The sequence below is a fragment of the Rousettus aegyptiacus genome, unplaced genomic scaffold, assembly GCF_014176215.1.
Source record: "Rousettus aegyptiacus isolate mRouAeg1 unplaced genomic scaffold, mRouAeg1.p scaffold_m13_p_3, whole genome shotgun sequence".
NCBI lineage: Eukaryota > Metazoa > Chordata > Mammalia > Chiroptera > Pteropodidae > Rousettus > Rousettus aegyptiacus.
The window spans coordinates 108975325-109001430 of NW_023416306.1; the positions used below are offsets into that span (position 1 = coordinate 108975325).

A 26106-nucleotide genomic window follows, 5' to 3' on the forward strand; every position below is an offset into this window, starting at 1 on the left:
AGGAGGGGAATCTTTGCTTCAGTGGATCCTTCTGTCATCTGGCCCCTACCTCCATCTCAGACACCATGCGCCTCTACATCCTCATCTATCCCACCATGTCAGCTGTTTGCCTACCGAGTGTGCTTCCACCTCGAGGTCTGAGTAAACCCCTGTGTCTGGAATAGTTTTCCCCTGGATATCTGTACTTCTCCTTTCTTTCAGGTTTTTGCTCTGTAGCAAGAACCACACCACACTCCCTGTCCCCTGTCCTGCTTCTCCTTGCTCCACAGCAGCCATCACATGAGATCTGTTACAGATTCACTTACTTGCTTCACCCCAGAACAGAAGCTCCAGGATCGCAGGGCCTTAGCTTTGGTCCCTCAGTTTTGGGGCACCTGGGACTAAGCCAGGCTCAGAGTAATTGTTTGCTTCCAGTTGAATGAATTTCTCTGGAGAAATTTTTCTGCTGGCATTGGAGGAGAAGGTTGGTTATGTGATTGTGTTGTCATATTGGGCAAGAAAGCTAGGGAGTCTAACTGGACTAGGAATTCTTCAGCCAGTGTTCCTCTTTGTAGCCATCCATGTACCCACACATTCGGATACCAGTGCCTCCCTTCTTAAGCCTGTCTTCTGGGCTGCCTTTCCTAAGTTCACATGATTAGGGCTGCCAGGTCAATTTCCTCCCCAGATTTGGCTGTTGTCATCTCTTCTCTCTGTCCTTTTGGATTTAGGCTTAAAAAATATCTTTAACAGTTACTTAAGTGAGAGTTTAAAAGGAAATAGAGGTGGCATTTGTATGCAGTCCACTTTCTCTAAGCAGAAGTTGGGTCCTTTATTCCGAGTTCATTTGCTTACAGATTAATTTCTTCCATGAATTTATTAAATATCTACTCTGCCAGGCACTATGAATAAAATATATAGTTCCTGCTGTCACTGAGATTGTGTCTTAAGAGTTAATAAGTGGTGCATATGGATGAAAAGGATGGGTTCTTTTTATTGTTCTTTCAACGTTTCTGTAAGTTTGAAATTATTTTAAAATAAGGGGTTTTAAAAAGTGTGTCTCTCAGGGACTAAATCGTCAAGAACCTCCTATTCTATGTCAGAGATCCTGAAGGCTTTGTGAGCTACTGAAGGGTTTAAGCAGGGGAGTGCCATGATAAGTTTTGGAATTTAGAAAGATGAATTCTGAGTGTAAATTAAGATGGGTTTGAGGCACGTGGGACTAGAGGAAGGGAGAGCAGGTAGGAGGCTTTTGCAGTAATTCGGAAATGATGAAGGCCTCAGATGAGACACTGAGGATGGAGAAAAGCAGCTTTCCCCATAATGTCCATTTAATCAGATTACCTTGGAGGTGAAGCTGTTTCTGTGGTAACATAACCCACCAATACACCATTATTAAGGAAAGTGAGCTTGTTCTTGTAGACTAAGTGTCTCTTGTGGTCATACCCAGAGATGAAGTACTAGGATTTATGACAAAATTGACACTGCAATATACAGAAAGGCCTCCCGGAAAGTAACATGGATGATTACTACTTAGGGGATAGCTCCATGTGGTGTCATTACGAAACATTCCCCAGAACCGAATTCAATTGGTCTGATAGATAAAATGTTGGAATTTGTACCAGTGCATTTCGTTAAAGTTGTCTCAGCCATGAATTTTCTGTCATACTGGGTTGCACTTTTCTTTTGCATTGGACGACTTTTGCTCCTGTTGCTATGGAGAATCTGGCCCTGCTATGCTAATAAGCACCTTACAGGCGCTCTGTAGATCTGCCTTAATGGAAGGGCCTTTGTCATTTTAACTTCAGTTGTTTCTCTTTTAACAAAGAACTTTTGGTTAATTAAATGTTTTAAAAAAATTTATATTGATTTCCCTTCCACATGTGAGTATACTGTTCTTTGTGCTTACCGTTATGGGAATTGTCTAGAGAAAACTATGGTCTAGAGAAATCCCACTTTTCTCCTACAGTGTAGCAGTTAATTGAGGAGAACTGCAGATCTGGTCAATTTATTGGTTCCTGGCCATATAATAGGTTCCCAGCACTGAGCTAGGTGCAGTGGGTTCCTCTGACCTGCTCATGACCAGCGGTCATGACCTAATTAATGTTAATAGTCTCTTGTGGTTCCCACAGTGCAGTGCCTTAATAAGTGCTGAATTGAGCAGAGGATGTGAGAGAAGCAGGTTTTGTCCTGAGAGCCACCTTCAGGGCTGCATGGGGTTTAGGCAGCTTCATTCAGTAGGTGTCTGTGTGTGCTCAGTAAACATCACATCAGTTTTACCTGAAGATTTGGTATAAATGAAGTGATTAAAAACATTTTTTGAAATTGTGGTTAACCCCCCCCCCCCCCACATAACATAAAATTTACCATCTTAATCATTTTTAAGTTTATAGTTCAGTAGTGTTAAGTATATTCACATTGTCGGGCAACAGATCTCTAGAACTTATTCATTTTACAAATATGAAACTTTATACTCATTAAAATACAACCCTCCTAATCCCCCTTCCTCCATGCCCTGGTAACCACCATTCTACCTTTTATTTCTTTGAATTTGACTGCTTTAGATACCTCATATAATTAAAATCATGCATTGTGTCTTTTTACAACTGTGTTATTTTACTTAGCGTAACATCCTCAGCATTCATCTATGTTGCAGCATATGACAGGATTTTCTTTCTTCTTAATGCTGAATATATTCCATTATATGTATATGTTACATTTTATTTATCCATTCATCTGTTAATAGACATTTGGGTTACTTCTACCTCTTGGCTATAGCGAATAATGTTGCTATGAGCATGGGTGCGCAAATATTTCTTTGAGACTCTGCTTGCAATTATTTTGGATATATACCCAGAATACGGTTGCTAGAACATGTGGTAATTTTATTTTTTAATATTTTTGAGGGATTTCTGTACTGTGTTCCATTGTGGTCACATTTTACAATTCCACCAATAGTGCACAAGGGCTCCAATTTCTCCACATCTTCGCCAACACTAAAACATCTCTTTTTATTTTAAAACAAATGTAAACTATAGTGTTGGATCTTACATTTCAAATGAATTTTAAAGGTTAAATAAAGACTTCAAATAAATTTTCATTTTGTGGTAGATCCTCTAACATTAGAGAAGCCCTGAATTATAAAAGAAATCCTCAGGATAATCTGGTTGAGAAGAATTCATGCACATCCAGGAAGAAAACGAACATCTTCCCAAAGCAGTGTGTTACAGAGTACAATTTCATCTTTAAACACTTAGTACCATAGGCATTAATATCAGAGTGAAGACTTCCTGAAAGTGATACTTCAATGGGAGCTTGAAGGAGGATGGTAAAGTCAATTGACAGCAAGAACAGTATGCATTAATGTAAAAAATATGATTTCATAATTATACAACTATAGAATCTGACATTGTGAGCTCATATTCAGTGCTTTTTTTTCTTTGTATTTATTAATAGCTGTAATTGGATGTGGTAACTAAGTTTATTTACTAAATACAGGTTTAATATTTTTATTATGATTTTCATCAAGATCTGACCGTGAGTTTTAAAATGCTATAATGATTTGTGTTACAAAATCCCTAGAGTGGATTTAAAAGACTACTTGATAAGCACCATTTTCTTAGCTAATCTACCAGGACCAGAAGTTTTTGATGATGGTGATATAGGGTAGGCTGTTCCCTTATTTTCTTTTTCTTTGACGTGGCTAGAAGGAAGACAGAACACTTACTGTCAAGCGAGCAAATGCTGAAAAACTGAAGTGTATAGATAGCTAGCAAAATGTACTTTATGCAAATATCGCCTCATCTTGTGCGAATCTAAGTCAATCTTAATATAGGTGATTTGTATTTTCAATATGAATGCCGAGACTAAGCCTGTTGTCCCATTAGTGTCTGTCTTTTTAAAATAGGTTTTCTCCTTTTACAGAGTATGTCTTAAGACATCCATTTTTTTGTTTTTAGATCTTCTGCTGGTCTTTTAAATTGTTCTCATTTTGGCTGTATTTACTTCTTGTTTGAAAGTTCTGTTTTATTCTATAATGTAAACTATATACAGTTACCAAAATTAAAACAACCAGGCAGGAACAGATATCAATGACAATCTGACAGGGTAACGGTGACTTATATACTTCAACCAGAGAACTGGTGATGGTTTCTTTCACACTTGACCATATTCATTGGTTGATATGTTTCAGGTGTTTGTGTCAGGGGACAGCCTTACTCTTTGTTTAACCTTGAACGGTTGGATGTTGGAAAATTCATTTTATATTTAGAAATTTGTAAATGATTTTTGAGTAATACAGACTGTCAAGCAAAACAACAAAAAGATCAGTTTCAGTTTAGCAATGTGTGAATTAAATATTGTCACATTTTGGACACATTATGTTTAAGTGAGGGCCTTTCAAAGCGGCTTCCTAGAGCTCTAATTTTACAGGGTGTTAATAGATATTCTCTGAAGGAAGGGTTTTGTAGTTATGTGGATTGAGAAATTCTAGATTAAACAATATAAATCCGATTTCTTTATGCTAGGGCTTCTCAGAGCCTTTAATATTTGCGTGTTCATTATGAATTGCTCAAGAATGAGGTATAGCATTTCTGAAACATTTATGGTATTCCTGTAAGGCTAATAATATTCTGTAGAACAAATTGTGGAAAGATGGATTAGAAATTACTAGAGCTAGTTTTGTTGTAGGTCACAGGATGTATGGTCCAAATGAGCCTGGATCCATATGGTCAGCCAGAGAGATAAAAATCCCACAGACGGCATACACATTTTAACTAGATGTTATGTGAGAGACTGAATTGGATAAGTATTTTTTTTTTTTTTTTGGATAGGACTCAAAATGAACAAATTATAAAATAAAAAAATTAATAAATTTGTCTTCATCTGGTTAACAACAAACAAGTTAGCTTTTATGCTAAAAGTCTTTTTTTTTTTTTTTTTTTTTTTAAATAGGCTTTATTAGGCCATTGCTAGCAAAAAAGACCAGTCTTGGGGCATGGAGTCTAAACCACCAGCAGCCTGGCAAGGTAGAAAAGACAACATGTCCATCGTCCTGGAGTTTTGTTAGTGTTTTTTTAATACATCAGGTAGTAGAGAGAAAGATGTAAGTCATTTTGAAAGAATCTACATTAGCTATAGACAAAGGGGATGGGAGAAGGTGAAATGGGGCCAGGTCTGGGATCAATGTAGCAGAGTCCACAGGAAGAAGTGTCCGCTCCTGTGGATTAGCAGATTGGTAAATTCCTGTGTAAGTAAGAAGTGGAGACACTAACTATGTCCCGGGGTTCAGTGGCCCTGGCTTCTGTCTTTTTGGACAATCATGGAAATAGCCCCCTGGAAGCTAATCCTAAATTCCTACAGATACACAGGAATGAGAGCAGTCTTTTGTCAGAGCTGGTCCACCGCTACTAACAGGCTAACTGTTCTGTCTCTTTCTCCGACTCTCCAGCCATAGTAATTTTAATTTAGAACATCTCAGAATATTTTTTTGTCAATCTGTTTTAGTTTGGTTGGACTATTATAACAAAGTACCATAAATTGGGTGGCTTATAACAACAGAAATTTATTTCTCATAGTTCTGGAGGCTGGCAGTCTGAGGTAAAGATGCTTACGCAGTTGGTTTTGGTGGGAGCCCTCTTCCAGGTCGCAGACAGCTAATGTTAAATAAAAGACCTTTAGGTTAGCAGTTATTCTAAAAGAAAGGGTTTATTGTGACATGTGCTAGCCGAGAAAAGGACCAGGTCCTGGGACATACAGTCCAAACATCAGCAGCAGGGCCAGATGTAGGTGACAAGCATGTCTGTTGTCCTGGAGCCGACGGAGCTCTTTTTATACAATGAATGTGGGGAAGGAAGATGTAAGCTGTTTTGAAAGGGTTTACATAGGCTCTAGATAAGAAGAGCTGGAAAAGATGAAGCAGGGGCAGTTATAGGGTAGGCGCGTAGTATCCTTTTTGACTGGTTGTCGGGAACAGTCCAGAAAGTTTATCATAAGCAGGATGCTGTGGCATCTGGTGGGTGGCCATTTTATTTTAGACAGCCACCTAGAAGTTGATGCAGAGTTTCAGTGTACATTCAAGAATGTGAGTACTATTGCCTTAGGCCCACAGCTATTAGTTGGTTAACTTCAGTGTTTCTCTCTCTCTCTCTCTGGCAGCTGTAAGTTAATTTATGACACTTCAGAGTTTTTCTTTTGTCAATAAATACAGCATATACAGATTGTTTCTGTAGTATATTGACTGCACAATGCAAAGAGTTAAGTATCTCCATTTACCAAGTAGACATACATCCTTTTTAATATGCTTTAGTATTAAAGTATACTAAAGACAGCCTCTTTAGTATGCTGCTGAGAGTTGATTTAACAAGGAGGTTTCAGTGAAGGGAGCTAGTTGCTTCCAATGGCTGTCAAAGGTTATTTTGAGGTAGATAAATATAAAAAACAACAACAACAACAACAAAATAAAACCAACCTGGGGATAGATAACACATTGTGATTCTTCCACACTCTCACTTTGAATTATTTCCTATTTTTGGGGGGTTCCTAAAATAATTGTTTGAAATCTACTTCCTGAAGATCTTTTTAGACATGTTATTTTAATTTTATTAGGTATTTTTGCTAAACAATAGATTGAGCCTCTGCATTGAGAAAATAATTTTTTTTTTTTCGCAATGCAAGTTTCTTTTCTTAAACCAATCTTTTACAATTAAGGGTTTGTTCTTTCTTTTTGCTGATGCTGATTTTTAATTTTAAATATGTTTAATAAGTGCAATCTATGCTGGTTTATCTGTCTAAATAATTTGTGCTCCAAATCTTCAGTGCAAGTGGAAATGACTTATTAACTGACTTGGTGATTTTTTTTTTTTTTAATTCAAGTAACATTTTGAATGAGGCTTCACTTTCTCTTTTAAATATTTTTAGAACTTTCTGACATTGCGAGGGAGTTTAAAGTTAAAAGTTATGTTTAAAGTTATGTGTAGTCATAAAATATGTTGGCCATACACATTTAACAGAATTGCATATACATCATTGTATTAGGTCTGTTTTATGATTAATTTTCTTTAGAAAAGAGAAGTCATTTCTCATAAGTATCTTAGCAAGTTTAAATTTCTGAAGTTATTTTGGAGGCAGAGCCATTCCATTCTTCTAGAATAAAGATTTTCTTTTAGATGCCTTAACCCTAAAAGAAGTAGTGTTTTGACTCTACATATTTTGTTGTAGCGAACTTCTTTTTGATTCCTTACTTTGAGCTTTTAAAGTAGTTTCTCACCGAGACCTCCATTGCAGCCAGTGTTAATGTGTGATGTAGTCATGCTAGAAAGTGACTGCGTCATAGGCAACATCTCATCACTATGACTGTGGAATGGGGTGCATCTGTGGGGAAAAGTATTTAACTGACTGAACCTTACAGTTGAAAAAAAAATTCACTTTTCATTCTTCATTTTGGACTTGCCAGAGTTATAGCCATTTGATAAAGATATGGACAGAATGTTCTTTTGTATCATGTTCTTCTGTCATAGCTCCCCATCTTGTAATGATTATTGAAATACTGAGGCTTTTGTTATTAGCCACTACATAGTTGTCATATGCCCTGCTGATATGGGAAACATGAAGAAATCTAATCTGGGGCTGATATGGGAAACATAAAGAAATCTAAGATGACTACCCTGTCCTGGAGGAACTTTCCCAAACTCCTCTCCCTAGAACCCTACCTTTCCCGCACACACACGTGAAACAAAATGCCAAGTACGTGGAAGTAATCAATGTATAAATCTACCTGCCTGCCTTTGTTCAGAGCTCAGACTCTGGAGAGTGACTCCTCTGAGCCGCCGTAAATAAACAACCTCTGATTCTTAATTCACTGAGTGCTGCTTGGTTCTTCTGGGTACACGGGCCAAAATCCACAGCAGGGCTTCACTGCATCCGCACATGAAGCTGGACAGATCACGTCTAACCATATTACCTCAGAGCTTCACATCCTTGTTCCTCCTTCCGAAAGACCATTAACCTCTAGCAGTGTGTACAACCGAGAGAGATAAGGGCTCTCTTTGGAATATGCTCCATTCCTTTCCCAAGAGACAGGGTGGTTGTGGTATTATTGGGATTTATGATAAGAAATATATATATTTGGTCTTTGTCTTCATTTCTGGCACAGCTGCTAAAACCCTGGAATTTCCTAAGTGATGAGAGCCATAAAAGTGTCTTTTGTTATGTTAATGAGGTGATTTCCTAAGGTAGGGGCTGGTGCAGGGAGAACCAACCTTGAGATTAGAAGGCTAGAACTTTCAGCCCCATCCCCCTGACCTCTGGCTAGAGGTTGAATCAATTGCCAGTGGCCAGTGATTTAATGAATCACGCTTATATAATGAAGCCACAATAAAAATCCAAGAGGACAGAGTTCAGAGAGCTTCTTGGTTGGTGAACATGTGAAGATTCAGAGAGAGGCATGCTCAGAGAACATGAAAGCTTCATGCCCTTTCCCTGTACCTTGCTCTATACATCTTTTTTATCTGGCTGTTCCAGAGTTACATACATCTTTTGTAATAAACCGGTAATCCAATCAGTAAACTGGTTTCCTGAGTTCTGTGAGCTACTCTAGCAAATTAATCGAACCCAAGGAAGGGGGTTGTGGGAATCTGATTTATAGTTGGTCGGCCAGAAGCACAGGTAACAACCTGGATTTGTGATTGGCATCTGAAGCGGAGGACCTTCTTGTGTGACTGAGCCCCATACCTATGGAACCTGATGCTCTCTCTGAATAGATAGTGTCAGAGGTGAGCTGGATGAATTGGAGGACACCCAGCTGGTTCTGACAATTGCTAGGTGTGTTAGAAGAATAGGTGGTGATCTTTGTGATTCTGGAGCTGCCAGGCTATGAGAAGGAGCATGATTCTTCCAGGTTTCCCTTCATCGTAAGCACCGATTAATCATGTTCTGTCTTGCAATAGCAATGTGTGAGGCAGTGGTTTTCAAACTATTTTGAACAGGAGTCAAGTAAGAAATATACTTTATATTACTAACACTTCCCCACACATACCAGACATAAAAGATTCATGAAGTAAATCTTAAATTTACTATAAGCAATGTCTTCGATATAATCTGTTTATTTCATTTTGAAAATGCTGATACCCATTAAATTGATTACAAATCACTAATGTGTCAAGACACAATTGAAAAATAATTCTGGCTTAAGGAGACCTTTATTATTTTCCTTCATAATTGCATATTATTCCTGTTACAGTTTAACTTCTTCATAGGTGTAATGTTCCAAAAATGTGTTCACTGTAATATTAGTATACATAGAGTTGTCCTGGTAACTGTGTCTTTTGTGTACACACATAAAACTGACAAGGTTACTGTATAACTTTTCAATATGTGGGTATCCACTGGTGGAATTGGAGACTCCGAACTATTTTATTGATTTGGAAATAGTAGTTACAAACTTGCTGAATTGGGTAGATATTATTAAATAGCATATATCACAGGACTAAAGGTTCTAAGAACTTGTTTTTATTCAGATTTCTGCTCATTTGCATCAGTAGGTGTAGCTTGTTTGTACTATCTTGATGCTACTGTTAGTGATCTACATCTTGACCTAGTCAGATGTACTTATTAACCACTTTGTAAGATGCTGGATAATACCCCTCATTGTGATTTATTTCCCTGGAATCAATGCCACCTCAGAACCCATCCTATCTAAGTGAGTGTGAAGACTCTGGGTGTTTTATTCTTTCTCATCTCTCGCTCTCTTTTCTGTTAGGGGGATTATTTTTACTATGATGAGTTATTTTTTCTCTTCAAATTAGCTATACTTCTTGATGTGAGAAAAATCTTTCTAACCAATCAGCACTTGTATTCTGCCTACTACATGAATTCTAATGACTAAGCTCTTTGTTAAGAAAAAAAGATGAAATAAAATATTTAAAATCAAATACTTTGTTTTGCTGTAATACTATTTTAATGAATTTAGTGGAAATACTCAGCATAGTTTCTTTTTTGCAAATACATTTTTAAAAAGTTTTAAAAGGTCTCTTAATCTGATAGTTATGTGCTGACTGGAAAACTGAAAAATAAACCCATACAAATGATTCTATAAATGGAATTAAATATTTAAATTTCAGTATTTGAAAGCTAATTTTTGTTTAATAGAGAATGGTTTACGATTCAGACTATAAATGATATACTCATTGTTTATATTACCACAGCTGTTATTGGTAGGCATTCTGAAAGAAAAGCACCTACTGCAAGTTGTATTTTTTTCTAAGGAGTAAGTGGTATAATGCAAGTAAAATACGGTATCTGCCTAGAGAAGAAAACAGTATGTTTAAAATCGTGAAAGCATGACTATCATGGTTATATCATGATTATCATGAAATCAGCTCTCATTGTTTCTCAAATTATAACATTACTTTTTATTCAGAATTTCATATTTAACATGATAATCTTAATTTTAGGTCCCCAGTGACTATTCTGATAGTACTTTACATTTAGCAAGAAAGTATTTATAGGCAGTTTCATGTGAAAGAGGGAATATTTTAAAGTCTTTGAGAAAAGTTATGGATTATAATTTGCACATATTTTATTCATGCTAACATTTTTTTGTAGAAAGTCTATGTCTAGAACCTGACTTTTACGTGGCTTCAACCGGACTTGAAATTAATATTTAGTTAATAAACTGTCTTTAAGGATTATTAAAGTGGTTCTTGGTTGCAGATGGACCTAAAATAGTACTAGTATCATGTTTTACTTCCTCAAGTGGCTAGGTGTTAAGATCCTATCCTGAATCAGTTTTTAAAATTTTTTTAAATTTTTTAAATTTATACCTACAGCACCTGGTCTTCCTAGGTGGTGTCCCATTCAAGTACTAACCAGGCCCAACCCTGTTTAGCTTCCGAGATCAGACATCGGGCTTGTTCAGGGTGGCATGGCCATAGACCATGGACTGTGGCTTCACTGGGGAATGGACCCAGGACCTTCTACGTGTAAAGCAGACGTGCTAACTGCTACACTATGGAACCATGTCCAGATCTTTATTCCCCTAATAAAAATCTTCTCATCTTTGGGACATAGCTCTGTTCACTCCTAAAAGATTAGGAAACCACCAATAAGGAGAGAAAGAGAGCAGAAGACTATTTATAAAATGATGGAAAGTATTTGTTAATTTTTTTCTATTGTCTCGGGGATTTATTGTGTCATGTTAGAATAATTTCCTAATCTGTTCCTTAAGATGCTGGTGCATTTATAGGACTCCTTTGGTAGGTCTCAAACAGACAATTGATTTGTAGCATGTAGGAAAAAAGGACTGGATTTTTTTTTTTTTAAGCAGTCGTTATACCAGTTATAACTGAGCATACTTGTTTTCATCATCTTGTAATCGCATACTTTTAATTCATTTCCCTCGTAGTTTAATACCTTCTGTTCCTATTTGTTCTGAATAAATTTTCCTTTTTAAGATATGTAAAGATTAAACAGGTCTGCTTCACTGTGTATTTAGGGACACTGTGTTTCCCATTTGTCACCTGCTGCTAATCTTTAGCAGTAAGATTAAATTGACATTTGTTAGCGGGTGCTTCGATCTATCTTTGAAAAGGGTAGTAAAGAGTAATTTGTCACAGTAATGCCTTTTAAAAAACTTCATGTGCAGATTTAGATTGCTTGCTGAAAAAAAATTTTGTAATAGTGGCAGAGAATTCTTGCTTTAGTTTCATGGTTTGTTTAAACAATTAAAAATCCAACGAGTTCTTGAAGCATTTGTAAAATTAGCAGCCTTGAGAACTAGCTTCCTTTCCTTTGGCAGCTCACAAGGCTGGTATCAGTACCAGTCCTATGCAGTTTTTTGTCTTTGGCCCAAGGGTTGGCCCCAGTCTTGTCGGCTGAACGACAGTCTGCAGCTATGAGGTATGGGCAATTCTCTTGAAGTCATCACTCAAAATAAGAAGTCAGGACATTGCCAGTACGACTTTAGACCTTCTGGGTTAACATTACTGTGCCTCAGTGACTAACAGTCCACATAAAGACCTGGAAGGAAATAAAATGTCTGTTGGAAGCACAATGTGTCAAAGAACAACTAAGACTCGGGTGTGAAAGTGGTAAAACACGCACACTTTATATGCTGAACATAACTGATTATTCTGGGTCAGGCATCCCATTCTCCACCTCCCTGGTTCTAAAGCCCCACCAAGAGCCCGTTTTCTCTCTCCCCAGTCAGTTGCTTCTTGGTGAGCACTCTGCCTGTTTTACTGTTCTCCTTCATTTCAGCTTCAGACTTCTGTACTGTTTATTAGTCCTCAAACTGCATTCTTCAGCCTTGATTTGCTGGCTGCAGTACTCCCTACGTCGAATTCTTTTGGGGCCACCTTCCCTGCCAACTCAACAGCCCTGTCTGCTTGAGGTTGATCCCCTACTTTCACCTTGCTGGCCTCCTTTCTATTGTCCAGTTTAGGAACATCTCTTAAATTTCCTTCATGATATGAGCTGTAAGATGTCCAGAGCTTTCAAGCTGGCTTGTGTAGAGGCTAATCTTTGAATTGACAACACTCAGTAACCAGTTTGTTCTTGTCTTTGTCGTAGTGGCTTATTGTGAGATTTGTGGAACATTCTTTAATAGTAGTACCACTGCTTAACTGAACAGAAAGAACTTCCATTCTGACTAAATGTTGAAAAGAACTGAATCTGCCGACTAGATCCTGGGCAGTACAGGTACAGAAGACAGATCACTGCAGAAAGTTCTACTGGACAACACTACTTTTTAGACTTGTGTTAGATCTAATAGCCTCTGATCTTGGCTGGCCATCTAACCTGAACTCTCACACCTGTCCTGAATTTCTCTTAAAATTTGTGGCATACTTTTATGATCACCTTAAAATTTTTTTTTGCATTTTCACTTGGCCTTTTTCCCTACCTGGGAGTACCCCTACTTCACCCCTCTTTGTACTCATCTAAATCCAACCTTATTTCATCTTATTTGTGCTCAGTATGTGCTGCTTTATTATACTGAGCAGCTTTTTGTTACTTTTTGGAGGACAGGCCAGACCATACCCCTGGGCCTCTGTGTGTTCTGTATGCTTTGGGCATTCAGTGAATGGTTAGTGGAGATGGAGATACTCTATATTATGGATCAACAAATTACCACCCAAGGACCAAATCTGGCCATTTGCCTACTTTTATAAATAAAGTTTTATTGAAACACAACCACACCCATTTATTTACTTATAGCCTATGAGTGCTCTTGTACTATTAACAGTGAGTTGCTTAGTTATAGGAGACACTGTGCGACCCACAAAGCTTGAAATATTTACTCTTTGGCCTTTTACCAAATAAATTTGCCAGTCTGCTCTATGTTTGTAACATTGCAGGGTCTCACAATTGTACGTCTTAGAATTTGGAAGTCACAGAATGAACTACTTAGGATGCTTAGATGAAGTAACTGTGATTATTTTTCATCAATGCCTATGCTTAACTATTATTATTGTAAGGTTACATATCATTATTAACATTATGAAAGTTAAACACATATTTCAGGGATAGGGTAAATTCCCAAGTATTTCTTCAACTGGTAAAACAGTGTTTGACTAAAATTTACAGTACTTATTTTTTTTTTCTGCCTAATAAGATTGTTTCATTGAAATGGAACAAAGAATGGTAATTATCAAGCTTATATCTCATTTTTTTAGCTTCCCACCCCACTTAAGGAAGTTTGCCTTACTCTTGTAAAAAAAAAAAAAACTAATTATAGTATAAAATTTGTATTCTTAATATGTCTTCTTAGGTTAACTCAAAAATATAAGATTTCTTTTAAATCGATGTTTATTGAACATATATATGATACTGGTTAAAATACTTGGAAAGCGATGTAAATTCACCATTCATTCACTCATTCATTCCTAACAAAACTTTGATGAATCTTTGTACTGGGAATTATAAATGTCTTTGGTCACAGGACAAGGAAAAAAAAGAAAAACATTAAAGTATCAAAAAATAAAGCAAAAAACACATTTCATGAAATAAGTGGCTCAGAGAAGGTCTTTGAGGCAACACAGATGATTAGATTGTCAAATCAGATCCACAAAATCAGATCTTATCCCACATCTGGCTTTACTAATAATTTACTAATAATTAGTTACACAATTTATATGACATATTTTCCAAGGGGATATATTCCATAAATTCAAATATTCCAGATTTTTTAAACCATAAGTAATCCTAGACAGATTAGGTACATCCTGCTAAAATTATTGCATAGATAAAGATTCTTTGTCATTGTTGATATGAAAAGTTAAAGCCATTAGTTTTTCTTTAAATGTCCTAAACTAAAAATCAGTCTGAAAGAGGTCAAGTTACTTGGGGAAGCTAGTTATGCCTTCAAGAGATGTCAACGACATTTGAAGACGAGTTCTGATGCCAGAGGAATTCATGCTACCTCAATGTAAGACACATTATCCGGGCACACTGATTTCCAAAACCAGATTTTCTGTGAAGGAGATCTTGTCTGTCCAGGACAAGTTTCCCCTCCATTAAGCTGTCCAAATCCAAGAGTCTTAACAAGGTGGCATAGTTCTTAAGATAATAACTAGCAACTTCATAAGTACAAAGTAAGACACTTGGGACTTTTTTTTTCTTTTTTGGGGGGCGAGGTGGGGAAAGACCTGATATAGAGTGATAAATAGGAGAAGGAAATAGACATGTGGATAATGGAATCCATATTCACTTGGATAAGGAGAACTGACAAAAAGTAGGGGAAGTGGAGACTTTCTCAGTGCTTATAATATTACTTTGTAGGCTTTTAAATATTCAATAATAACAACTCAATGCAGAACATGGTAAGGAGGGTTAGAGATGAGGATAGGTGCTATCAGATGAATTAATTCACTGAGATTCTTCTGACTAGTCTCTTAAGAGTCAGATTTTAAAACTATGACAGGAATAGAGATGGCCATTAACTAGTGAGATTGAGTGTTGTCTCCATATATTTATCAAAGAAATACAGATTAAATAGTTAAAAGTAAATTGCCATTTTCCTATCAAATCAACAAGTAATGAGAAGATAATCAGTATTGATGATGGTATAGTATAGTGTGAGAGGCATTCTTATTTTGTAGTTAATGGCAATGTAAAATTGATAGAACATTTAGAGAAAGCATTATAGCACTGTTTCTAGATATTAAAAAAAAGTTTATTCCCCTAATAACTTTACTATTCTGAATCTCTCACAATCAAGTGGAGGATCAGATAAAGATTTATGCATGAGGAGTTAATTGAATCATCATCTATAATGAAAAACATGAAACCATCTAAATTTCCGCCAATATTGGAATGGTTAAATTGTGTGATAACCATAAAAGGGAATATTATACAGCCTTTAAATTTGGGTCACAGAAGACTATATGGTAACTTTGGACACATTTGTGATTTAATATTGATTTTAAATGGCATACTTAAAATATGTGCAATTTGGATAAAATTAAACAACATGAGTCGATGAAAAAATGAGGGGTTATCTCAGTATGGTTGAAGGATAGGTAATTTTAGGTTTCTGTATCTTACGGAAATTTTGGAAAAATTCTTTTTACTTTTATAATTAGAAAAAAGTTATTTAAAAATGAACAGCTGCTCTCTCCTGTAATATGTGCCCCCCACTGTAGGGCTCTCTGATGGCTTGATGGCAGCACTGGCTCACAGAGGCAGTGGTTTGTCAGCACTGAGTCAGCATGGCATGAAATAGCTGTTCTGTACATGTTCCTTGATTTGAAATTAATGTCTAGGGAGGTTGGACCTAATCACTTCCTTCTGTCAGTAGCCTAAAGAGAATAAGAATCTTAATGCGAAGTGTCACTTTTTAAAAAAACCTAAGCCTCATGGTCACAATAAGTGGTGTTGAAGCGAGACTTTATAGAAAAACATTCAAATATTATCAAGGGCAAACATAAATTTAGCTGTCGAAAACTGAAAAATGAGGAAGTATATTTAGAAAATTAATCATCAAACATTGTCTTTTATGTACTTGCTGTCATGTTAGAGATCCAAAGATGAATCAGATGCAGCCCTTGACCACACACTCACGGTCTCGTGAGTCAGATGTTTGCACAAGTGAGCCACTGGGAAGCCCATGTGGTAAGTCCAGTAGCAGGGCAATGTCCAGGCTATTGTGGTCATCAGAAGTGGGCCACTAATTTAGGTTGGGGTGGGCAAAGGGACTCTTTCTGGAAAGGTATGATGGGAGATGATGGTTAATTTTAAAATGTGTGAGAGTGAGCTAGATGAAGAATAAGGGACAGTCATTCTAGAGAGAAGGAACGACAAGAACCAGGGCGTGGAGGTGAGACGTATCCCATATATTGGAAGATGGAGGGGGACATGCCTGTTACTAGAGTGTAAAGTGGAAGGTAGGTAGGGGTCAGGCTGAGGTAGGCAGGGAGCAGATAACAGTGCCCTCTGTTGTATCCTAAAGATATTAGACTTTATTTTCTACATAGTGGCGTTTCAGGGGTTTTAAGCAAAGAGTGACAATGTGCTTTGCAAATTAGGAAGACTCTGGTGGAATATACATATGTCATGTGACTTAGAAGTACAAATCTAAAGGCAGGAAGAGCAAGCAGGAGTGGACCTAAAACATGAAGGAAACAGGACATGGAGAAGGACAAAAATCAATAGTAGGATTGATGAAAGTAGGAAAAACGTATCCTGAATGCATGTTTTAATACCAGTTTGTTAAAATTTTTTTCTGCATCCATATATATAGAGAGAAATATATAAAATAATAAGTAGGGACCTTATTAAGACTGTAACATCACTAATGTTTATTGTCTTTAGGTGGTAGGAATTCAGGAACCGACACCTTTTTTCTTTGTTTTTCAAGTATTCTGCCTTGAACATGGATTACTTTTATCATCAGAAAAGAGATAAATGATAGTACTAGGGTTAAGATATAAATCATATTTAGGGGCGAGATTGCTATAAAAAGAAACAACATAAGGTATTGACCAAAAAATAATAAGACCAAGTGAAGTGAGCCGGACATGAATAAGCATATGATCCCAATTACACGAGGTCTTTAGTCCAGCTCAGAGAAATAGAAAGTAGAATGGTGGTTGCCCAGGACCTGGGGGGAGGAGAAGATGGGGAGCTGTTTAATGATGGGTATAGAGTTTCAGTTTTGTAAAATTCTGGAGATTGGTTGCACAACAATATAAAGTGCTTAATACTACTGAACTATACATTTAAAAATGGTTAAGATGGTAGGGAACTACCATCTTACTGCACATTTTTTCCTCAGTGTTTACTGAAGTTTTTAAACACAATATTTAAGATTCTTTTGGATTAGTATTCTACCTTTAGCTCAACTCTGAGCCAACAAAGATAAAATTCACTCGTCTCTACTCCAGAACATCACTTTGGGCACAGTAATAACGAATTCATTTATATACCACATATCTAGTGACAGTTAAGTTATTTATAAGCTCATACAGTCTTTAAATTATAATGTATTCATAGACCACAAAAATAGTTAAAATGGTAAATTTAGTGTTGCATATCTTACAATTTAACCCATTTCTCATTTAGAAAAAAAAAGTGCAGCTCGCTGCCAGAATTAATTTAATTTTACATAAACACCCTCTTTGAGGCTGAAGCAAATCTGGTTTTCAATGTGAAAATAAAATATAAAAACTGTTCTTGGAGTTATTTCTAAACAGAACATGTCTCTAACCCTAATGTAACAGAAATATATACATAAATCAGATTCATCAAATGAATTTTCAGCTAACAGTGCTCGAGACCGACGTTAACATGTTAACATCAAGCATAGGAATGCTACGTTTTCTAGGATTTGACATTGTCAGTGATTGGGAATTATTATATTTTATAAATGGAAATGCCACTAAAAACAGAATGCTATAAGTAGAATGATGTCATTTGTTTCTAAAGACTATGGATATACTAGAGCAATGTGAAAATAATAATAAAAGCGAGATATTTCATGGCAAACTTTGGGGGTAAGGTTAGGACTGTAATCCATGCGTTATCTCGGGGTAAACTCTACAGCTGCAGGCACCTCTGGTGAGTATTCTCAGGGCAGATTGGAAATGGGTTAAAAAAATGTAAGACATATTTGCAAGTCATGGCTGTCTCCAGCACTCTGTTGGATTTAGAAGCAGAAATATCATGAATCCAGGGTTAGGGTTTTACTGGGCCAGTGTGGAAGATAATGAGGGGTGCTAGTGAGAGTTAACTCATATTGTCATGTGGTCCAGAGGTAGGGGATGGTAGGAAGGAATAAGAGGTTAAGAAAGGTATATTGGGAATTGGGAAGATGTCAAAGAGATAGGAGAGTATAATCAGACTAGGAAGTGGAAGTTTAAATGTGTTCTGTGAAAGCGATACTGACCTAACATTCATTATAAATCTGATTAATTCTCCTGTTAGATGGGAAGCTCCTTAGCGTTTCCTTGAAATTACTCTTATTTGAACTTTGTAGTAGTTGAGGAAATGTAACTAAATACCTAAATATGCTCAACAAAATCCTTTTGTCAGTTGAAGAATGTGTATATATTGAGTCTCACATATTTGGAAGTAGCATCCCACACATCGAATTTAAATGCCTTTGCTTGCCTGTCTTTTCCTTCTGTAGTCGTACGCCGAGCCACAGATTCTAAGGTGTTGCCAAGTAGGTCTCAGTATTCCATGTAGCCCATTCCCGTACCCTTCTTGTTTTCTGTGTACGTGGAATTGATATTCCACAGAGATTTCGGTGAAATATCATAGATTTTGACTCTACCCTGTAGAATCTGATGTAACCTCTTTGGGGTAGGACCTGGGCATTTATTTCTATGTGAAACAGGCTTCTTGGGTGGTCCTGAAACACACCAAAGTTGCACAACTACTGTTTGAGAAATAACAACTTTGTCTTACGTTAGATTTACCTTATTATATTTCCTTTTTGTGTATAATATTACCATTACCCAGTATTTTTAGACATTATTTAAGTTTGTAGTGGAGTCTGGAATTTGTTGTCCTCTTTTCCTAAGAAAATTTAGGTCAGATACTAATAAGGATATTTTCTTAAAAATGCAAACAAAAACAGAAGCATGTGCTATTTCATATTTGATCATGAGAAGCCAGTAGCTTTGGCCTCTATTTAAAAAGGTGGATTAATTTTCTGTACACCGAGGAAATTCTTAGTCATTTGAAACCATGTAATTTATAAGAAAAAATTTATATAAAAGATGCTGTAATTTAAAAGACTGGGAAAGTATAACATGCTTCATTAAATGTTATAAAACTTTCTTTGACACAAATTATAGCAATGTTCAACTTTCGTTGTCTAAATTATTAACAAGATTTAGAAAAAAGTTGCTAGACTTATCAGTTTGATTTTATTGTGCAATAAAACATAGGTACAGGAAATCATATAAAACACATTTTATAGCTTAATGAAGGCAGATACCCTTGTAGTCAACACCTGGGTGCAAAAAATAAAAGTTCAGGCACCAGGAGTCTTTCTTGTGTTCTGTCCTAGTCGCAACAAGGCCTTTCCCGCTATTAGTAACCACTGTACTGAATTTGTTGTAACTACTTCCTGTGTTTTTGAAAATTATTTTATCACCCAAGTGTAATTCCAGACACTATAGTTTAGCTCATTTAAAAAAAAAAAAAAGTTGATCTGTTTTTAGTCTCTTGTGACCTATAGTAGCACTGACCAATAAATAAATGGGATGTATAATTTTTAATTTTCTAGTAGCCATATTATGAAAAGTAGAAACAAGTGCAAATAATGTTAATATGTTTTATTTAAATATATCCAAAATATTATAATTTTGCCATGTAATTAATATAAAGCTTGAGATATTTTACATACTTCTTGGGAGAGGGGTACTAATATTTGAACTGTGGTGTATATTTTATATTTAATAGCACATCTCGGATTATTCTGGATTTTGCCAGTTGGAAGCCCCTTTAGCTGGCTCCTCTATACTTTTGACATGCCCCATCATTTGGGGAGGGGCATACTTCCTTACTTTCTGGTGTTCAAGATGTTCCATACTCATCTTGTATCTGCTTTGTCCGACCAACCCTGGAATTGGCCATTTCTCTAGGGAGCCGTGGTTCCTTTTAGTTCTAATGGTTTTTAAGACCAAGATATGGGCAATAGATGTATGTATGCATTATTCCTGGGTGTCTTCGCTAGGTGGCCAGAACTAGGGAATAAATGTAACGTGTATGTATGTGTATTACATACATTGATAAATACATGCACATGAGCATATACACTTTTTTGTTTGGTAACCTTAACCTTGAGTTTGCACCAGTAGTTTCAATTACAGTCTCTCCTCACCAGGGTTCTTTCTTGCCTTCCCCTCTTCCATACCATATGTTCTGTCTCTCACAGTGAGAACCCTGGCACTCAGCAGTATCAACTCATTCACTTATTTGCTCAGTCCTGTAATTCATCTAGTATAGGTTCCAAACTGCTTCTCCATTTGCCACTCCAAAAAAACAACCCTAGAAAGAGTTCAGGATTTATTTGCTGTTTTGTCCCTGTAATTTAGAGTATACACTCAAATATGGTATTTATAAATTTCTTGAATTAGCTCTTTCTCTCTCCCACCCTCCTTCAGTATGGTTAGGCTGTTTGCTTGAAATATGGAGTATATTTGTTTTGGTTTTAGGTATGTCTTCACCTACCCACCCTTACTGATTTAATTATGTATGAAAGAAACACTGTCATCTACCAGAAGTTAAAACTGTACAAGACACACCCAGAGGTGTGTTGCTGCCTCTAATATCTTTTCCATCTCACCTCCTCCATTGCTGTTTTCTAGATTATCCTTCTTATATTTCATTTTGTAAGCATAGGCCTGTATATGCTTTCTTATTTTCCCCTTCTCACATTCTATGACCAGAATAGGCTAATCTGTAGAGACAGAAAGTAGATACGTGGTTGCCTACGGCTAGGGAGGTTGGGGACAAGTGAGGAGTGACTGCTCATGGGCATAGGGTTTCTTTCTGGGATCATGACAATGTCCTAAAATTGTAGTGGTGGCACAACTCTAAACGTACTAAAAACCATTGAATTGTGCACTTTAAAAGGTGAATTATATAGTATGTGAATTATATCTCAATAAAGATGTTATATTTTTTAAAGGTAGCATGTTATATATAGTACTCTTTTTGTACTTTGCTTATTTTATACTCAGTTAACTATATCTCCTGGAAATCACATCAGTTCATAGAGATTCTTGCTCTTTTTAATAGCTACTTAGTACTCTGTTGTGTGGATATAAAATAGTTTATGCAGCTAGTCTCCTGTCCTTGGACATTTAGGTGGCTTTCAATCTTTTTAAGTGGTACTGCAATGAATAACCATGTGTATCTGTACTCTCATGCTTTTGGAGGGGTATCTTCAGGGCATATTCCTAGAAATGAGATTTCTGGGTCAAGGGGAAAATGCATATGTCGTTATTAGATAATGACAATTCTCCTCCATAGAGGTGGTCCTTTTGCATTCCCACCAGCTATGAATGAATGTCTTCCAGTAACCTTGCCAACAGAGTTATTATCAAACTTTTGAATTTTTGGCTGGAAAATATTTCATTATCCAAATTTGCTTTTCTCTTATTGTGGGTCAAGTTGAATATCTTTTAATGTTTTAAGGGCCATTTTAATATCTTTTCGTGAATTGCCTTTTCATGTATTTTTGCCTGTTTTTTTTTCCTGTAGGATTTTTATTCGTGTTTTTCTGCCATTCAGAAAAGCTCTTTGCATAGTCTCTACCTCTGAATTAACCCTTTTTCTCTGTTTTATGTTGCATATATTTTCTCTCAAGTTTGTCTTTGACTTGGCTTATGCAGAACTTTTTATTTTTATGTAGCCAAATTACCACTCTTTTTAAAAAATATATATATGTTTGGATTTTAAATCATAGCTAAAGAGGAATTCACCTGTATTTTCTTCTAGTACTTGGTGAGTTTCATATTTTACATTTAGATCTCTGATGTATTTGGAGTTTATTCTTCCAGTTAGCTTGAGGAATGGATTTAGCTTTATCTTTCTTCTAAATAACTGTCCAGTTATACCGATCTTATTTATTAAAAAAGGCTCTTTGCCTCAGTGGCTTGAGATATCTATTATATGCTAGATATGGGTGTATTCTAGACTTCTATTCCACTGGCATCTCTGTTCATGTGTGCTACATACTGTTTTAATCAGATAGGCTTTTAAATGTGTTTTAATATTTCTCATGGTTCTTCTTTTTTCAGTGTGTCCCTAGCTGTTCTTCTGTGTTTATTTTTACATTCAAACTTTATAAAGGATGACCGTTAAAACTACTGTGAAAGAGCTCATTGCTCTCTTGGGAGGGGGATTTCATTAATTTATACACTAACTTAGGGAGAATTGACATTTCATTTCCACTCTTCAAATGTAGGTATAATTTCATTCACCTCCTCTCTACTCTTTATGCTGTTGTTTACTTCTACATATGCTATGGACTCCACCTTACAGTGTTGTCATTTTTGCTAAACATCAGTTGTCTTTTTCAGGACGTTAAAGGAGGAGAAGAAAAGTAGTCTTTTATATTTACTGACATATTTACCATTTCCAGCGCTCTTCATTGATTTCTGTAGATCTGAGTTTCCGTCTGAGCCCCTCGGATGATACTGAGATGTTTTTACCGAAAACAAGGGATATTTTTTGATTCGTTCAAGTCTACATTGGTGTTCTAGAAATGGTAGGAGAGAGTGTTCTTGCCTTTTATGAGAAAAGCACTCAGTATAACTAAGACTAATTATATTCTTGATCATTTTATTATGCCTCAGTGGGCTGATTTTTAGTTTTACAGGAAACGTATAAAGTTTAATGACTAACGGTAATTTGTATGTGAGAGAATTACCACCATGTTACATCTCATTTCCAGGTTCGCTGCATTTCCCGCTCAGTATATTGCTAGTCACCCCACCATGAGACTTAGGAAATACTGCAAGGTAATTTTAATATTAGATGTAGCAAAACATAATTAAGAACGTAAATCTGCTCAAAGCCTTTTATGTTCTGTAATGTGCTATGCAGTCCCAAATTAATGATGTTTTGGTTGTCTCTGTTATCTTCTTCATTAATAGAACAACTATCGGGTTGGCTGAAAATTAGTATTATTTGGAACCTATGTCTATGTTTCTACTCTGTTTAAAACCAATCAGTTAAAAAATTTAACATTTGGTTTCAGTCTTTGTTTAAAAGAAGCCATGGCTGCTGTGTTTCAGTTAAAACCTCTTTATATTATTATTTTTTTCTATTATGTCTTTAGGTGTTTCATGATAACCTCTAAACAGTATATCCAGTCTATAAATAAGTGTTATATAGATTTTTACTAATGAATTTTAGAAAGTTTTCGCCAAATATGGATTTTAGTCGCTGGCCTGTAGGGATTTAGTTTTTTCGTTTTGCCATCAGTGGAACTGTAGTGCACATGAGTGTCACATGTCACCACTCTGGTAGTGACGATTGATTTGTTCACTTACCAGTGAAAGACAAGCTTATCCATTAAAAGAGACCGTGAGAGCACTAAGATTAGAACAGCTAAACATTCCAAATGGGTAGAGCTTCAACTAAGGTGCCTTTTTTGAGAAGGATCAGGTTACATGTTGATGGAAATCTGTATTTGTTGATGTTTTATATTGTACGTATGCACTTATCCCAAGAATTGTCGTTAACATAAGAGATAATAATTTGTGAGGAATCTCACTTAAATGCCCATATTTAAATAACTTTTCTATGAATATTTTATATTTCTCTTATTTTTTAAAAATATTAATAAACCTAATTTTAATGACTTGTTCCATAATCAATAACTTTTTCATACTAAGCAAAAACTACATTATGTAGGATACCTTCCAACTATGATGTACTATCTTTATTTTTGTAAGTGGTGAACAGGGAGAGCATGTAGAGAGGACACTGATATTCATTATGCCTCTTCTAAAAGATATGCGTGTGTTTTTACGTAATCTTAACAATAGCTCTATGCAGTAGATAGTATTAAATTTTATTTTACAAGTGAGAAAGTTAAGAGCTATTAATTAGCTTTACCGAGGTCACAGAACTAATGAGTTGTGGAACTGAGCTTTAAACACATATCGCTTTGATTTCTATTACCTCATGCCCATTCCAAAGGTCCACAGATAATTTACATACTGTGGGGACTATATAGGTGACACAAATCTTTCTTAAAGACTGGAGTTTCTTCCCTTTCCTCTCATCAAATTCAGTTATTGGAAGATCCAACGTAAAAATAGTGAACTGACTTGCATTTTATCTCCTCCCTGCTCCTCTCCTCACAAAGGAACCATGTAAGTCACTAGATAGTTATTAGCCTGTTAGCAATGGGAAGTTTGCTAAGATGATTCTTAATCACTATTCCAATTTTCTTTGTAATTTATAACAAATTAGATTTCCATCTTTTCATGTCGCCAATGAGATGAATACACAATGACTTGTCAGTGTTTAAATAATATATACTTTTATTTTCAGAGCTCCGAATTATTAACTATTGTGTTCAGCTCTTTAACTGTCTTAGTTTATGACTCAGAAATTCTTATTTTGAAACCCTTGCCCTGGAAGTGCCTTAGATTTCAAATGAATTTATGCTTTTTGCAGAGTTATTCTCTCATTTGGTCTTGCTGTGCTAAATAAAAGGTATACCTCTTTTTCTAGACATTACATTATTTCTAAAGTCACTTTGAATCTAAACCGTAGAGTGCCATGTGAAAGGCTATGTAAGATATTTTATCATTTAAATTTATCTCATAAAAAAAGAAAAGGAAACAAAGTACAGATGAAAATAGCTAGCAGTGCTGTTGATTTCATTGTGCATTTTCTCCTTTGTTTCTCAAGAGGCATCCAGCTCTGGCTTTTGTCTGATGCCTTCATGGTGATATTTGGTTGGTAGAACAAGTTTTAACTGTGTAGTTTACTTGACCTCAGTGTGGCATTGGCACAGAGGTAGTTTTTGATTCTGGCTGTGATGAGAAGAAGTGGCGGTGCTAGAGTTTGTCTAAAGAAGAATAAGGAACATTTATTTAATACCTATAGATATTTTTGAGAGAAGATGTTAATGAATTGGATTCAGCAGAGTTTGGGTTTTGGAACAGTTCTCCCTGTTTTAGCTTCTCCTTTCTAATTCAATGTTGAGTCACAATGACTCATTGATCTAAGGTTGCTTTTCTTCCAAAGAGCTCAAAGCACTTTAATAGGGAATATTTGTGCTCCTGATATCTGCCCAGGAGTGGGCAAAAGGAGAGTTGAAGTGACAAGTAGTAAGCAGTGGCAGCGGAACTAGCGTGTCTCCTGCGTCCTGGCTGGAGCTGCCTTTGCTGCGGACTAGACTTCAGAAAACTCCGGTTTCTCTTCAGGTCTGTCCCTACAGGAGCAAAGGCCCTGGTTCATCTGCAGAATGTTCTTCTTGTCCCAGCCTCACCAGTTTGTCACATTAGTCAGATCTCCTGGCTAATGAGTAAGGCACCCTGGGTGAGTGGAGCGTTCTATGAGGTGCATTCTCTTTCCCCGTCACTTTTTACCTCCTAGAGCAGAGAATCCACTAGGGCTCTGTGAGAGAGGAAACCTGTGCTCAGCATCACATCGGCCTTGGGCTGACTGAATGTGCATGAGTACTGGCAGAACTATCAGGCCCCAGTTACTTCTCCCCACTTTTTGCCTCTGTGGCCAGTATTCTTACAGTACCAGGCACGATGCCATGCAGGTATTGGGTATGTAGAATTTTTTTGTTGGCTTCGTATTATTTTTGTTTCTCTTTTGTTCTTTCTTTCTGGAGATTTCTAATTAAACACCCTAATAGTCCTCTGGCAAAGTTCACAGCCACATCACAGCTTCCCACCTTATCTGTTTTAACACTCTCTCTGGTTTCCCTTGACAGATCTCAGAGAAAGGAAAGGAATAATGTGTGTCTTCCATAGATGCCAAGGGAACCCCTAAAACAGACTCATTTTAACAGGTAGAACCTTGCTTACTAAGCAGATGTTTTTAATGCTTAAAATAAAGAGACCTAGATAAATGTAAAGTTGAGGTGCTTATAATTTCATATACCTGATAGATTTAGTAATATTAGTCATTCCAAAATTGTTT

At 36.3% G+C, this 26106-nt stretch overlaps 1 protein-coding gene and 2 pseudogenes across 1 annotated transcript in view; 1 reads left to right on the forward strand and 2 right to left on the reverse strand.

Annotated features, from left to right (window-relative positions):
* Nucleotides 1–276, reverse strand: part of LOC107518778 — a 31198-nt pseudogene extending 30922 nt beyond the window's left edge.
* AVEN (apoptosis and caspase activation inhibitor) overlaps nt 1–26106 on the forward strand; it is a 150602-nt gene that overhangs the window by 79285 nt on the left and 45211 nt on the right. The window lies entirely within an intron of this gene.
* Nucleotides 10797–10912, reverse strand: LOC118601528 (annotated as a pseudogene).